The following is a 13477-nucleotide window of genomic DNA, read 5'->3' on the forward strand; positions in this document are numbered from 1 at the left end:
GGTTGGATCTTCTTGTCCTATCAATTATTGAAGGGAGAGTACTGAAACTTGCAACCATAATTGTGGATTTGTCTGTCTCTCTTTGCTGTTTTACCTGCTTTCGCTTCATGTATTTTAAAGATTTATTAAGTACATAGATATTTAGAATTTTTTTATCTTCTTGATGAAGACCCCTTTGTCATCATGAGTTGACTTTATTTCTATGAAATCAACTTTTTCTAATATTAATATAGCCACTCCAGCTTTCTTTTGACAAGTGTATCTTGTCATGCATGTTTATCTTTTTCCATTCATTTTTACCTTTACCTTATTACCTAGATATTTAAGTGTGTTTCACACAAGACAGCATATAGTTCAATCTTGATAATCTGGTAAGATTGAACTGATAAAGTTTAATCTTTGAAAATCAATCTGACATCCTTTATCTTTCAATTGGGTGTGTTTAGACCATTTTCTCCTAAAGGAAATCAGTCCTGAATTTTCATTGGAAGGACTGATGTTGAAGCTGAAGCTCCAATACTTTGGTCACCTGATGCAAAGAACTGACTCATTTGCAAAGACCCTGATGCTGGGAAAGATTGAAGGCAGGAGGAGAAGGGGAGGACAGAGGATGAGATGGTTGGATGGCATCACTGACTCAATGGACATGAGTTTGAGTAAACTCTGAGAGTTGGTGATGGACAGGGGGGCCTGGCGTGCTGCAGTCCGTTGGACATGACTGAGCAACTGAACTGAACTGACTGAGACCATTTGCATTTAATGTGATTATTGACATAATTAGGCTTTAAGTCTATCATCTTGCTATTTGTTTTCTATTGTTTCCTTTTTCTTCTTTTTCTGCCTACCTGTAAATTAATTGACCATATTTTATTATTCCATTTTGTCTTCTTTATTGGCTTATTAGCTATAATTCTGTTTCTTTAATGGTTACTTTAGGGTTTATAGTACATGAGTACATGCTCAGTTGCTCAGTCATGTCCAACTCTGTGCAATTCTAAGAACTGTAGCCAGCCAGTCTCCTCTATCCATGAGATTTTCAGGCAAGAACATTGGCGTGGGTTGCCATTTCCATGTGGTTGATCAGTCACGCAGTCGTGTCTGACTCTTTGCAACCCCATGGACTATAGCATGCCAGTTTTCCCTGTCCTTCTCTATCTCCTGAAGTTTGCTCAAACTCAAGTCCATTAAGTCGATGATGCCATCCAACTATCTCATCCTTTTACGTGCTCTTCTCCTCCTGCCCTCAATCTTCCCCAGTATCAGGGTCCTTTCCAATGAATCCGCTCTTCATATCTAGTGGCCAAAGTATTCGAGGTTCAGCATCAGTCCTTCCAATGAATATTCAGGGTTGATTTCCTTTAGGACAGACTGGTCTGATCTCCTTGCTGTCCAAGGGACTCTCAAGAGTCTTCTGCAACACCACAATTTGAAAGCATCAATTCTTTGGCACTCAACCTTCTTTATGGTCCAACTCTCACATTCATACATGATTACTGGAAAAACCATAGCTTTGACTATATGGACCTTTGTCAGCAAAGTGACGTCTCTGCTTGTTAATATACTGTCTTGGTTTGTCACAGCTTTTCTTCCAAGGAGCAAGCGTCTTTTCATTTCATAGTTGCCATTTCCTACTCCAGGGGATCTTCCTGACCCAGGGTTTATAGTGTATATCTTTAACTTATCACAAGCTACCTTCCAGAGATATTATATCATTTCATGTATCATATAAGAACTTTACAAAAGTATACTCCTATTTCTCTGTTTCCAGGCTTTATGCAATGGTTTTCATGCATTATACTCTTACATATGTATAAACCTACAACAGATTGATACTGTTTTTGTTTAGGGGATCATCTTTTGAGATGTGAAGGAATATAGCCCTGCTAAAAGAGACTTTCTCAGCCTGTGATCTGCAATCTATATTGGGACTGACAGGAAATAACTGAGGCCCCAAGCCTTTCTCAAGAGCTTCCTTTTGATATTTCTCAGACAACATGAAAAGCTTGAGAGGCAGCATCATCACAAAGATCAGATTAAGGACACTACCTTTCTCTTCAGTCTATTGTTTCTGAGGTCTCAAGTAGCTGCCTTTATGTTAAGGAATAGAGAATTGCAGAGAACCTCAACAGGTAAATGAGATTTCAGAATTTTTAGCTGTATTTAAATGACATGAGATATTTCACTGTGGTTACTTGCTCATATAGCTGACTTGAATTGCCAACAAGACCACAAGTCAGACCTGTAAGCTGGTCTTGAACGAGGGGATTCCATCTGATTCTCCCAAAGTCTGGCATTTGACCTTGTTAGCTTCAGCCCTATTCCCTCCCCCAGGCTGGGCTTCTGATTTGCTTAGAGCCCAACATCTGTCATACAAACCTGCTCAGCTCTCCTCCTCACCAGACTCCTATTCCAAAGTTCCAAATATCCCTCCACCACTCCTAACAAGGTCTTCTTGACATTCATGGGCCCAGAGGTCTACCTGCTGGACTAGACTTACAATAGGATCTGTGCCCCAGAGTCCACCCTGCCCCAAGCCCAAGTCCAGTCTCCAGGTACCAGCTCCTCTAGTCAGGCCTGAACTGCCACCCTCAGCATCCAGGTGTTAAAAGAGGAGACTTCAGGTGTCATGGAGTCCATTTTCCCTGCCCAGGCAGGGTCCTCAACATATGGTCAACTATTAGAAAGGTACTTCTCACAATTAACTGAAGTGTCTCTGAGTACAACTTCCACCTGAGATTCTGATTCTGCCATCTTCTCCATTTAAAGAGAACTTCCCTATTTCCTGCTCTACATGACCACTTTACAGACAGAAGATCCCTTTCATCACCTGTTCCTTTTGCCTGCTCTTCTCAAAACCAAAGCACTTTTAGTTGAATTAAATTTAGAAAAAAAAATTGCCCTTCTAAGGATATGTAAGATACAGTTGGACTCAGAGCGGGTAGAGTAGAAAGAAAGAATTCCAATCTTTGCATCAGGAAATTCTCTCTCCTACTTGATGGGAACAGGAGTTCCAAACTTTCTAAATCCTGAAGCTGCTGCAATTTTGTGACCATCTTAAAAGAAAGAACACAAAACATCAAATACACACACACAAAATTTCTTGAAATAAGAAAATTTCAACAAATTTAAAAATTGTATATAGCTTAGAAATAAAAGGATCATAACATCTCCCCAAATTACACACTTTTATAAACTGCCTGGAATACCTCTATCATACTTTTTCCCTATATTTTTTGGTCTGTACACTTTGATCATACTTGACAGAATAATAATTTTGTGAAATGATTTTTTATAGAGAGAACAGAAGAATAACTCAGTGAGTCTTTTTAGCATGTTTGATGAAAACTTGCTTTACATTGATGGTTTACAAAAGTCTCTTTCAGTTTCACAGTTTATTATTTGTAATGCTATGTTTACTGTTCGAATTTTTCCCAAATGTGGGGGAAATTATCAAGTTCCTTTTCTATAGGAGCTAAACTAATTCCAGGGACTTTCAAGTTTTCTTGTTCAGTGACTCATTTTATGCTTGGAATTGACTACATTCATCACCCATCTTGCCATCAATATCCTCATAGAGGCTCAATATGAGTTTCATGTTAATATCAGTTTTTCATAGCAAGACAGCCAAAACTTAGAAGACTATATAGGTGTGTTTGGGAGAGGTCTGTTCAGGCTGAGGGAGAAGTATGAGCACAGGCAGGCCCAGCAAAGAGAATTTCCACGGATCAAGCAAAGGGATCAGGGATAATGTCAACGAGTGATAAGTCTAGGGTGTTAGACCAGGTTGGAAGGTAGAAAATAGTGTCAAATACAGCAAGGACAGATTATCCGAAGGCAGATTCTCATGCCTTTAAGTTAAGAAATCAAGTCATTGATGAATCATTGAGAATATGAAAATCAACCTAGTCTAGCATTAAATTCATGAGATGAACCTCAGATTGAATCCTAACTCTGCCAAGCACCAGCCTGTGAAACCTTGCCAGCAACATGACCCAACACAGAAGGGACTGCAAGTCACACGCATGGACATTCCCCAGTCTCACGAAATGTATCTCCAAATCAAATTTCCCTTAGTCATATCCTCAAAACGGCCTCACTTATAGCCGCACAGCCAGACTCAAGAGGAAGGCTAAAGTAGGAAGAAGCCCCAGCCCTAACTGATTGCTGTTAAAATACTTCCTAAACTTTACAAAAACATGACTGTGTGAACACATGGCTAGCAGCAATCCCAGGGCTGCGCAAGTGAGGGGCCCACAAACTTAAATTTCACTAGCTTCCTAGTAAATTTATCTCTTGGAGGAGAGCATAAAACAAAACACAAACACAATGTATTAGTTATCTCCTGTAGAATAACAAATTACCCCAAAACTCAGTGCTTTCACATACACTTATTATCTCACAGTTACTGAGGGAGAGGAATCAAGGCTGCAACCAAAATGTGTTGGCTTGGGGTCTGTAGTCTAATATGGAGGCTCAACTGGGGAAGGAGCCAGTTCTAAGCCCATGCATGTGGTTGTTGGCAGGATTCACTTCCTTGAGGGTTATTAGACTCATGGCTTCATTTCCCAGTTGGCAGATGGGCCACTCTCAGTTTCTTGCCACATAGGCCTTTCCAACATGACAACTTGTTCCATTAAAACTAACAAAAGGAGGACATCCCTAGTGGTCCAGTGGTTAAGAATCTACCTGCCAATGCAGGGGACATGGGTTTGATCCCTGGTCCTGGAAGATCCTACATGACAAGGGGCAACTAAGCCTGAGGGCCACAACTACTCAGCCCACTCGCTGAAGCTCCTAAACCCATGTGCCCTAGAGCCCATGCTCTGCAACAAGAGAAACCCACAGACTGCAGCTAGAGAGTAGCCCCCACTCGCTGCAGCTAGAGAAAGCTCGAGTGTGGCCACAAAGACCCAGTGCAGCCAAAATTTAATAAATAATTTTAAGATATATCTTTCCTTAAAAAAAAAAAGCTATTGAAAGGAGGGTTTGCTAACAGGAAATCATTTATAATCTAATCATGAAAGTGACATCTCCATATGTTTGTCACAGTCTATTAGTTAGAAGCAAGCCACTAAGTTCAGACACTTGGAGGCGCCAAGAAGAAGCTGGTCTCTAGAATAATTTTCTATCTCCCTCCACTGGCAGGGACACTGGACAGGACACAACATGGTTGGCCTACAGGGTGGGGCAAAAATTAGGAGTGTCTCATCCACTGTGACCACAGGCAGGGTTGGAGACTGGATACCAGACTCCAGTCAATGCCTCAGGCTAAGATTCAGGTCTCAAAATTAGTCATTAAATGCAGGACTGGGACAGATATCAAAGCTAAGAGTAGAGGCAAATGGGAGCTGGAGGACTGGACAAGAAGTGATCCAGGGAGTCGAGGTAAGTGACTGGCACCTATGGCCAGGTATTTATTATCTTCAGGTTATCCTTGTGCAGGAAGTTTGAGTCCATGTAAGGGGCCAGGATGGGCTTCCCTGGTGGCTCAGATGGGATGGTAAAGAATCTGACTGCAATGTGGGAGACCTGGGTTCGATCCCTGGGTCAGGAAGATCCCCTGGAGAAAGGAATGGCAATCCACTCCAGTATTCTTGCTTGGAGAATTCCATGGACAGAGGAGCCTGGTGGGCTAAAGTCCATGCAGTCGCAAAGACTCAGACAGGATGGAACAACTAACACTTCGCTTTCAAGGGGCCAAGATGGGACAGACAGAAAGGACACAATAAAGAGTTGGCCAGAGGGGAAGGGAGTGGGGGAACGAGTGAAATAGGTGAGACAGATACACAGATAAAAAGTACAAACTTCGATTTAAAAAAAAATGAGTCATGAGGATGAAATGTATAGTGAGGGAATATAGTTCATATGATGATATAATATCTTTATATGGTGAAAGATGGTAACTAGATTTATGTAATGTATAGAAACAGCAAATTACTATGTTGTGCACTAGGAACAAATATAGTGTTATAGTTCAATTATACTTCAAAAAACAAACATACAAATAAACTCAGAAAAAGGGATCAAATTTGTGGTTACCAGAGGTAGGGGGTGGGGAAAGAGGGAGCTGGATGAGGTGGCCAAAAGATATAAACTTCCAGTTATAAGATAAATAAGTACAAGGGGTATAATGTACAACATAATTTTTATAATTAACTGCTGTATGTTATATATGAAAATTTTTAAGAGAGTAAATTCTAAGAGTTTTCATCACAAGGAAAAATTTTTTTTTCTTTTTATTTTTTATATATGAGGTGACAGATATTCAGTAAACTTATTGTAGTAATCATTTCATGACGTATGTAAATCAAATCATTATGCTGTACACCTTAAATTTATATGGTGCTATGTCAATTATGGGGCTTCCCTGATAGCTCAGTTGGTAAAGAATCCGCCTACAAGGCAGGAGACTCCGGTTCAATTCTTGGATCAGGAAGATCCACTGGAGAAGGAATAGGCTACCCACCCCAGTATTCTTGGGCTTCCCTTGTGGCTCAGCTGGTAAAGAATCTGCCTGCAATGTGGGAGACCTGGGTTTGATCCTTGTGTTGGGAAGATCCCCTGGAGAAGGGAAAGGTACCCACTCCAGTATTCTGGCCTGGAGAATTCCATGGACTGTATAGACCATGGGGTCACAAAGAGCCGGACATGACTGAGCGGCTTTGATTGTGTCAATTATATCTCAACAAAACTGGGGAAAAGTCAAGTGCCACTCCCTCCCAAATAAAATTAAAAATAAAGAGTTAGCAACTGTGTGGAAAGAGAAAGGCAAATACCACAAGGCAGCACTTATAATGTGGAATTTTAAATATGATGCAAATAAACTTTTTGGTAAAACAGTAACAGACTCATAAAGATAGAAAACAAATTTATAATTACCAAAGGGGAAAGAGGGTGGGGGTGATAAATTAGGAATTTAGGATTGGCAGATACAAACGCCTATACATAAAATAAGCATCAAAGTCCTATTTACAGTACAGGGAACTATATTCAGTACTGTGTAATAATCCACAATGGAAAAGAATATGAAAAAGAATAAAAGTATATATGTGTGTGTGTGTATTATGTATGTGTATGTGCTGTGTGTGGCTCGTCACTCAGTTGTGTCCAACTCTTTGTGACCCCATGGACTGTAGCCTACCAGCTTCCTCCGTCCATGGGGATTCTTCAGGCAAGAATACTGGAGTGGGTTGTCATGCCCTCCTCCAGGGGATCTTCCCAACCCAGGGATCAAACCCAGGTCTCCCGCATTGCAGGTGGACTTTTTACTGTCTGAGCCAGCAGGGAAGCCCGATGTGTGTGTGTGTGTGTGTGTGTGTGTGTGTGTGTAACTGAATCACTTTGCTATACACCAGAAACTAACACAACATTGTAAATCAAATATATTTTAATTTAAAAAAAATTTTTTTAAAAAGTTAGCAACTGTGTGGAATAAATACTTCCCTATTCTTTCTTCCTTTCCTCTCTGGAGACTTTTTGCTTGTCTCACTACCTTTTCCTCCTTCAACAAATATTACCTGTTCATCTGTTCATTCATTCGACAACTCTCTATTAAGCTCCTATTATGGACAAGATATACAGGTAAACACAACAAAGATGTGCCTCATAGAACTCTGTACCTACTTTCACTTGAAAAGTGAGGGGAAGAGAACAAAGATTGAACTCAAATCAATCAATCTGGTTAGTAAAAGAAAAAAAACTTAGAAAAAACACTTGGGAAATCTGAAACTATTACCTATTCATTCACATATGTCCTTTGGCAAATATTATTAGTTTGCATATTCATTCATTCAACATCCACCATGAACTCCAGTCATGTGCAGGTTCAGAGGCGATTAGGATGGACACACCTCTATCCTGTGAGTGTGGATGGGAGACAACGTGCAGACAAAGAAACCAGTTCTCTGAAGTCAGTAAAGGGGAGGAACAGGGTGGTAGGCACCTGAGACTCAAGGACAAACAAGACAGGACCAGCCTCATCCAGCGTGAGCACCTAGTCTAACGGGAGGAAGGATGTGAGGTCAGCAAAGTGACTAAGCCCAGAGGCTGACAGCATTTGCCCCGACTGCATCCGATTCCAAGCAACCAGCTCATGGAAAGACAGGGATCTCATGGCCTCATGAAATCAGAATTATAGAATTTCAGCATCAGAAAAAGTCTTAGGCCTTTGTCTACAGAATTGTGAAGGAGTGTATGGACAACTGGGGTGTATTTGCATGCTTAAGTCACTCAGTCATGTATGATTCTTAGAGACCCATTGGACTGTAGCCCACCAGACTCCTCTGTCTGTGGTATTTTTCAGGTGAGAATACTGGAGTGGGCTGCCATTTCCTTCTCCCCAGTGGCTCAGTGGTAAAGAACCCGCCTGCAGTTTAGCAGCAGCGGGAGACGTGGGTTCAATCCTTGGATCAGGAAGATCCCCTGGAGGAGGAAATGGCAACCCAGTCCAGTATTCTTGCCTAGATTTGCAAAGAGTTTAGATGCGACTAAGCATACATGGGTGTTAAGAGCCCAGTAGACAAGTGGGCAGGAAGGACACGCCTAGTAGGCAGTAACTATCATAGAGTCTAATGTGTCTGTTTTTGTGCAAGATTTGGAACCTTTTTTTTTTTTTTTTGGACTCTTACCTTTTTTTCCCCCTTAGATTTGGTGAAATTTAATTTTTTTTAGCAGCAACGCTATTGAGATAAAACTCACATGCCACATTAATTCTCCTTTCTGAAGTGTGCAATTCAGTGGTTTTAGTATATTCACTGAGTTGTGCAACAATCACCACAATGAATTCAACGGTTTTCATCTAAAGAAATCATATACTCCTTAATAGTCACTGCCCAGTTCCCCCCTCCATCACCTCTAAGCCCCAGGCAGTCACTAATCTGTGTGACCTTAAACTACCTATTGCAATGAAAAGGTCACATGCTCTGTGAGCCTCAGTTTTCTCATCAACTAGCATATCTTCATCAACAAACACTGTGGGTCTTCGAGTAGAGCCCCAGTATCTACACAGCAGGACACCAGGATGGGGCTGTGTCAGATCCTCAAATGACAAAACCTGAGCACGGAGGCTGATAGAGGGGGAAAAAAATCTCTGGACAGAGGCATTAAAGTTCAAAGGGCAAATAGAAGCTCCTCCAGGCTGGGGACCTAGACAGGGGTGTCACAGCACTGGTGGCATTTGCTGGGGACAGTGACGACCTTACACATCCTCCTTTGGAAGGCCCAGGGGGACAGTCTCACAGCACAGCAAAGCCCTTACACTTTGAAGTCAGATACCCCAGGTATAAGTTCTGGATCCCAAACTTGGGTTGACATAACTTCTTAAGCCTCACTTTCCTCATCTGTAAAATGAAGGAGGAAACCAGGACTCAATGGAGGATCAATGGATCCATGGCTCAATGGATTACATCCCACTCAATGGGCTCAATGGGTCACATCCCACAGACGCACTGAACTTCCCTCCCTGCAGCCAGAGTGCTCCCCACAAAACCAAACTCCTAACACTCCCTCCAGCAAAACCTGGAGGTCTCACCTCCCTACATCTGCCAACATCAAGCACGCTTTCAAGAATGATCACGTCGATTGGAACGATCAATTATTCCAACCTCAGCAGCTGAGACTCTGCTCACTCGGGTCCCAGAAAGCCCCATGCAGCTTGGAGCACAGAACTTCCTAACGAGCACCCACCCACCTTCTCCTCCCAGCTGGACCCAGCTGCTTGCTAACCCCTATGGAGCTGCCAGGGTCTCCCTCCGTTGACTGAGATCTCGATAGAGGACCTGCATCCCACACCCTGGTTATAGAGGCAGTAAGCACCTCCCCCTCCTCAATCTTCTCCCAACCTACCAGCATCTTCTCACAAGGAACTCAATTTTACACAGGCAAATGCACATGCTTGCTCACACACATCTCTTCCTTTTATTTTTCTGGCTCTTCACATGTCACCAGACCTCTCACTTAAAAACTGAGCTGTTAAACTTGACCCTGAAAGAGAAGTTATAAACTGTCTCATCCATGGATCTCCAGACTGATGCTGAACACATCCTGGGAGAAAAGAAAGATTACTCCCTATTCCCCACTGCCTGATTCCTAAATTTTTTCACCCGGATTCTTTGGCCTAAGACAAGTACATCAACTCCCACCCCCAGCTGCCTCCTGGGAGCCATCGACTTGCAATTGGGAGGCACAGACTTGCCTTGGAGTGGGCACCTGGAGGCATCCACAGCTGGACTCAACCTAGAACTCAGGGAAGGAACCACGCTTCATTGTTATCAACCTTGACCATGAAACCCAACTCCGGTGAGCTTGAGAGGAAAGGGAACGCACTGGCTCACAGAGCCAAGGAGGCCAGTGGTGGATGCACACCCATGGCCCGAAGTCTCCCACGTGTCACCATCACTCCCTCCACACATCTTCCTGCTTCGCACAAGTCACCCTTATCCTCTTCCTCTACTGATGGAAAGATTCCAGTGGAGTCAGGGAGCCAGCCAGGCAACTCCACTAGCCACGAAGAAGAGCACCCTTTTCCCAGTCCAGGGAGGACGCCCATGGGCCCTGATTGGCCATGTACTCAACACTCCAGTCCTGGGGCTCAGTCTGCCTCCAAAAAGAGGAGAATGGAGGAAAGCGTGCTACAGACAAAAACAGTAGCTACAACGTCCTGCACATGGCAGCTATTCTCAAACATGGAAACTTCATCTCTGCATCAAAATAGAGTTCAAGTGCTCTAAAGTAGGGGAAGAGTCTGGGAGGTCCAGAAGACTGCCAAGGAAAGCCATTCTGTAAACAAAGCTGTGTGTGCTAGAAGGACAAGGAACTTCTGGGATAGCACTTTGTAGCAGGTGACCTTGAGCACACTGGCATCTCCTGACCTTGGCCAAGGACCCCCTGCTCTCATCCAGTGGGAACCAGCATTGCTTTACTTGGGCATCCTTGTCCCATGCAGGAAGGGGGGCGTGGCTCAGGGCTCCCTCCACCCCTGACCAGACCGTCCACTCTGAGATGACCCCTGAAGATGGCTCAGTGCAGCAACCCACTGCCTTACTGGAGTAAACTTCACCGACTTCTACAGAAGGAATTTGCTTCTAGCTCCCTCCTACTTCAAGCCTCTGCCAGGTGGGCCCTCCATCATCCTGTCCCTCCAGGTCCACGAGGAGTGTGACTGTGGGTCCTCGGGTTCTGGCCCAGACCTCTCCGAGGGATATGGGCCAGCTGAGCACCCCCCAGCCAAGGCCACTTCTATGAGCACTTCTGTAAGCACATCCCATAAAGAGAGATACGCCCTCCTGTGAGCAAGGCTTTCTCCTTGCCCTGGAGTAACAAGAGGCTCTTGCGTCACCCCAACCCCGTGAGCCAAGACACCGCCAGCTCTTCCTTGCCACAGATATTTTGAGAGCCAGCCCCAGTGTGAGGAAGTAACCAGTGCGTGTTGGATCGGCAGGGGATGCAGAGGATAATGAAGGGAACAGTAAAGGTAGCCAAGATCAGAGGAAAACCAGGGATAGAGGCAGCAATAATAGTGATGATGAAAAAACAACAGCGATCTTCATTGAGCACTTACTACACACCAGGCTTTAAGTGCTTTACATGCATTAACTCAGATATTTGTTAGTTTTAAATGTACAAACTTTTCAATGTACAAATGTCCTCCAGGGTGTTTCTTAACTACAAAGATAAAGAACCTTACAGAAAAGAAATCCAATGAACAAGGTTAAAATTGCCATGAATGGGACATCTTGACACTAGGGGCCCCAACAGGATGCACTGAGGACAAAACATCACTTCTGTGGTGTTATTGCCAAAAATACAAAACCTCATGCTAATCGTGAGTAAACAATCGTGAGACAAGTCCAAGCTGAAGGTCACTGTACAAATATCAAGTACTCTTCAAAAGGATTTAAGTCAGGAAAGGCAAGGAGAGGTTTAGAAACTAATAGATTGGAGAAGGTCAAAGAAAAATAACAAAATGTAACGTGGGACCCTGGACCCTGAATAGGACCCCAAAGGACATTAGTGGAAACAACTGGTAAAATTCCTATAAGGTCTGTAGTGTAGGAAACAGAATTAGAGCAGTGTGGATTTCCTGTTGTTGGCTGGCTTGATGTTCATTTTGATCACTCTGATGTGGTCATGTAAGATGCTGGGCTCCCTGGTGGCTCAGACGGTAGAGAACCTGCCTACAATGTGGGAGACCTGGGTTTGATCCCCGGGTCGGGAAGAACTCCTAGAGAAGGGAATGGCTACCCACTCCAGTATTCTTGCCTGGAGAATCCCTATGAACAGAGGAGCCTGGCGGGCTGCAGTCCATGGGGTCCCAAAGAGTCGGACACGACTGAGCAACTAACACACACATACACGTAAGATGTTAACATTACGGACAGTTGGATGGAAATATACAAGTACTGTCTGCTCTACGTTTCTGTAAATAAAAAATTAATTCAAATTTTAAATTTTAAAATTATTTTTGAATTTCAAGTTTTCTAAGTGCAAGATTCTCCAAACAAATCAATCCCATCTCAGAAGAGTAATTTATGGGATTGGTGTAGCAGCAATTAAAAATGCCCATGCTTTGAATAAATATTTCGTTTGCAATATTATTAAAAATCTGCCACAGCTGGGGTTTTTAGTGGCTCTAATAGGCCCTCTTTGTTGAACAGGTACACAGTTGCATGGACCATGCCAGCTCATTTCACAGTTTCTGGAAGTGTGACCAGCAAGACAGAACATGAAACACCCCTCCCTACCTCAGGGGCCAATGGGCTCTCCGTGGGGTTGTTCTGCATCTTCTGCTCATCTTGTTCTTCAGTCTAGTAGGACTCAGTAAGAGAGAAGTTTCTCCAGCTTTTCTGACTGTGCATCACACCCCCTCCTTCTTCATTCCTTCCACAGTGACTCACTCTGGGAAGCTTTTGCAATCAAATAAATAAAGGCATTTCCCACCAACTTTAAACACGACAACTCTACCCCTCAATACTTATGTCTCACATCCCACAAGAGGAAAGACACATATGAGATCACTGCTATTTAAGAGGTTCGGGTTTGTCCAGGTTTGATCAGTTTCTTGGTTCCTTTATCTTTGTGCCTCTCGGGGGTTCTCCCATCTCACTGGCCGGGAGGATAAGAGCAGATCTGAGGCCGGGGAATCTGGGGCTCTGGCTTCTGGCTGCTTGCCACTCCAGGTATGCTGGGCCTCAAGGTTTCAACGGGCAGTACAGGCAGGACTTAAGCCTGGTCGCTCTTCTGGACCTTGGTATCTGTCGTCTGACCCTGCATTTCTGCACAGTGAAGTTCCTGCCGGGCCCCTCCACGGCTCCCCAAGGCTAACTCTTCAATGTGCCAACAAAGTTCTATGTTTCCATTCTCCTCTCCACTCACAGACTGGAAAGAAATCACCCAATGATTAGTTAACATCTCATGACTGTATCCCATTTTGCAATGAGGTAGGACAAGTGGGGAAAGGCATTCTGAACCCAAGGCCTTG

This window comes from Cervus elaphus, chromosome 11, assembly GCF_910594005.1.
Source record: "Cervus elaphus chromosome 11, mCerEla1.1, whole genome shotgun sequence".
In the NCBI taxonomy this organism is placed as follows: domain Eukaryota; kingdom Metazoa; phylum Chordata; class Mammalia; order Artiodactyla; family Cervidae; genus Cervus; species Cervus elaphus.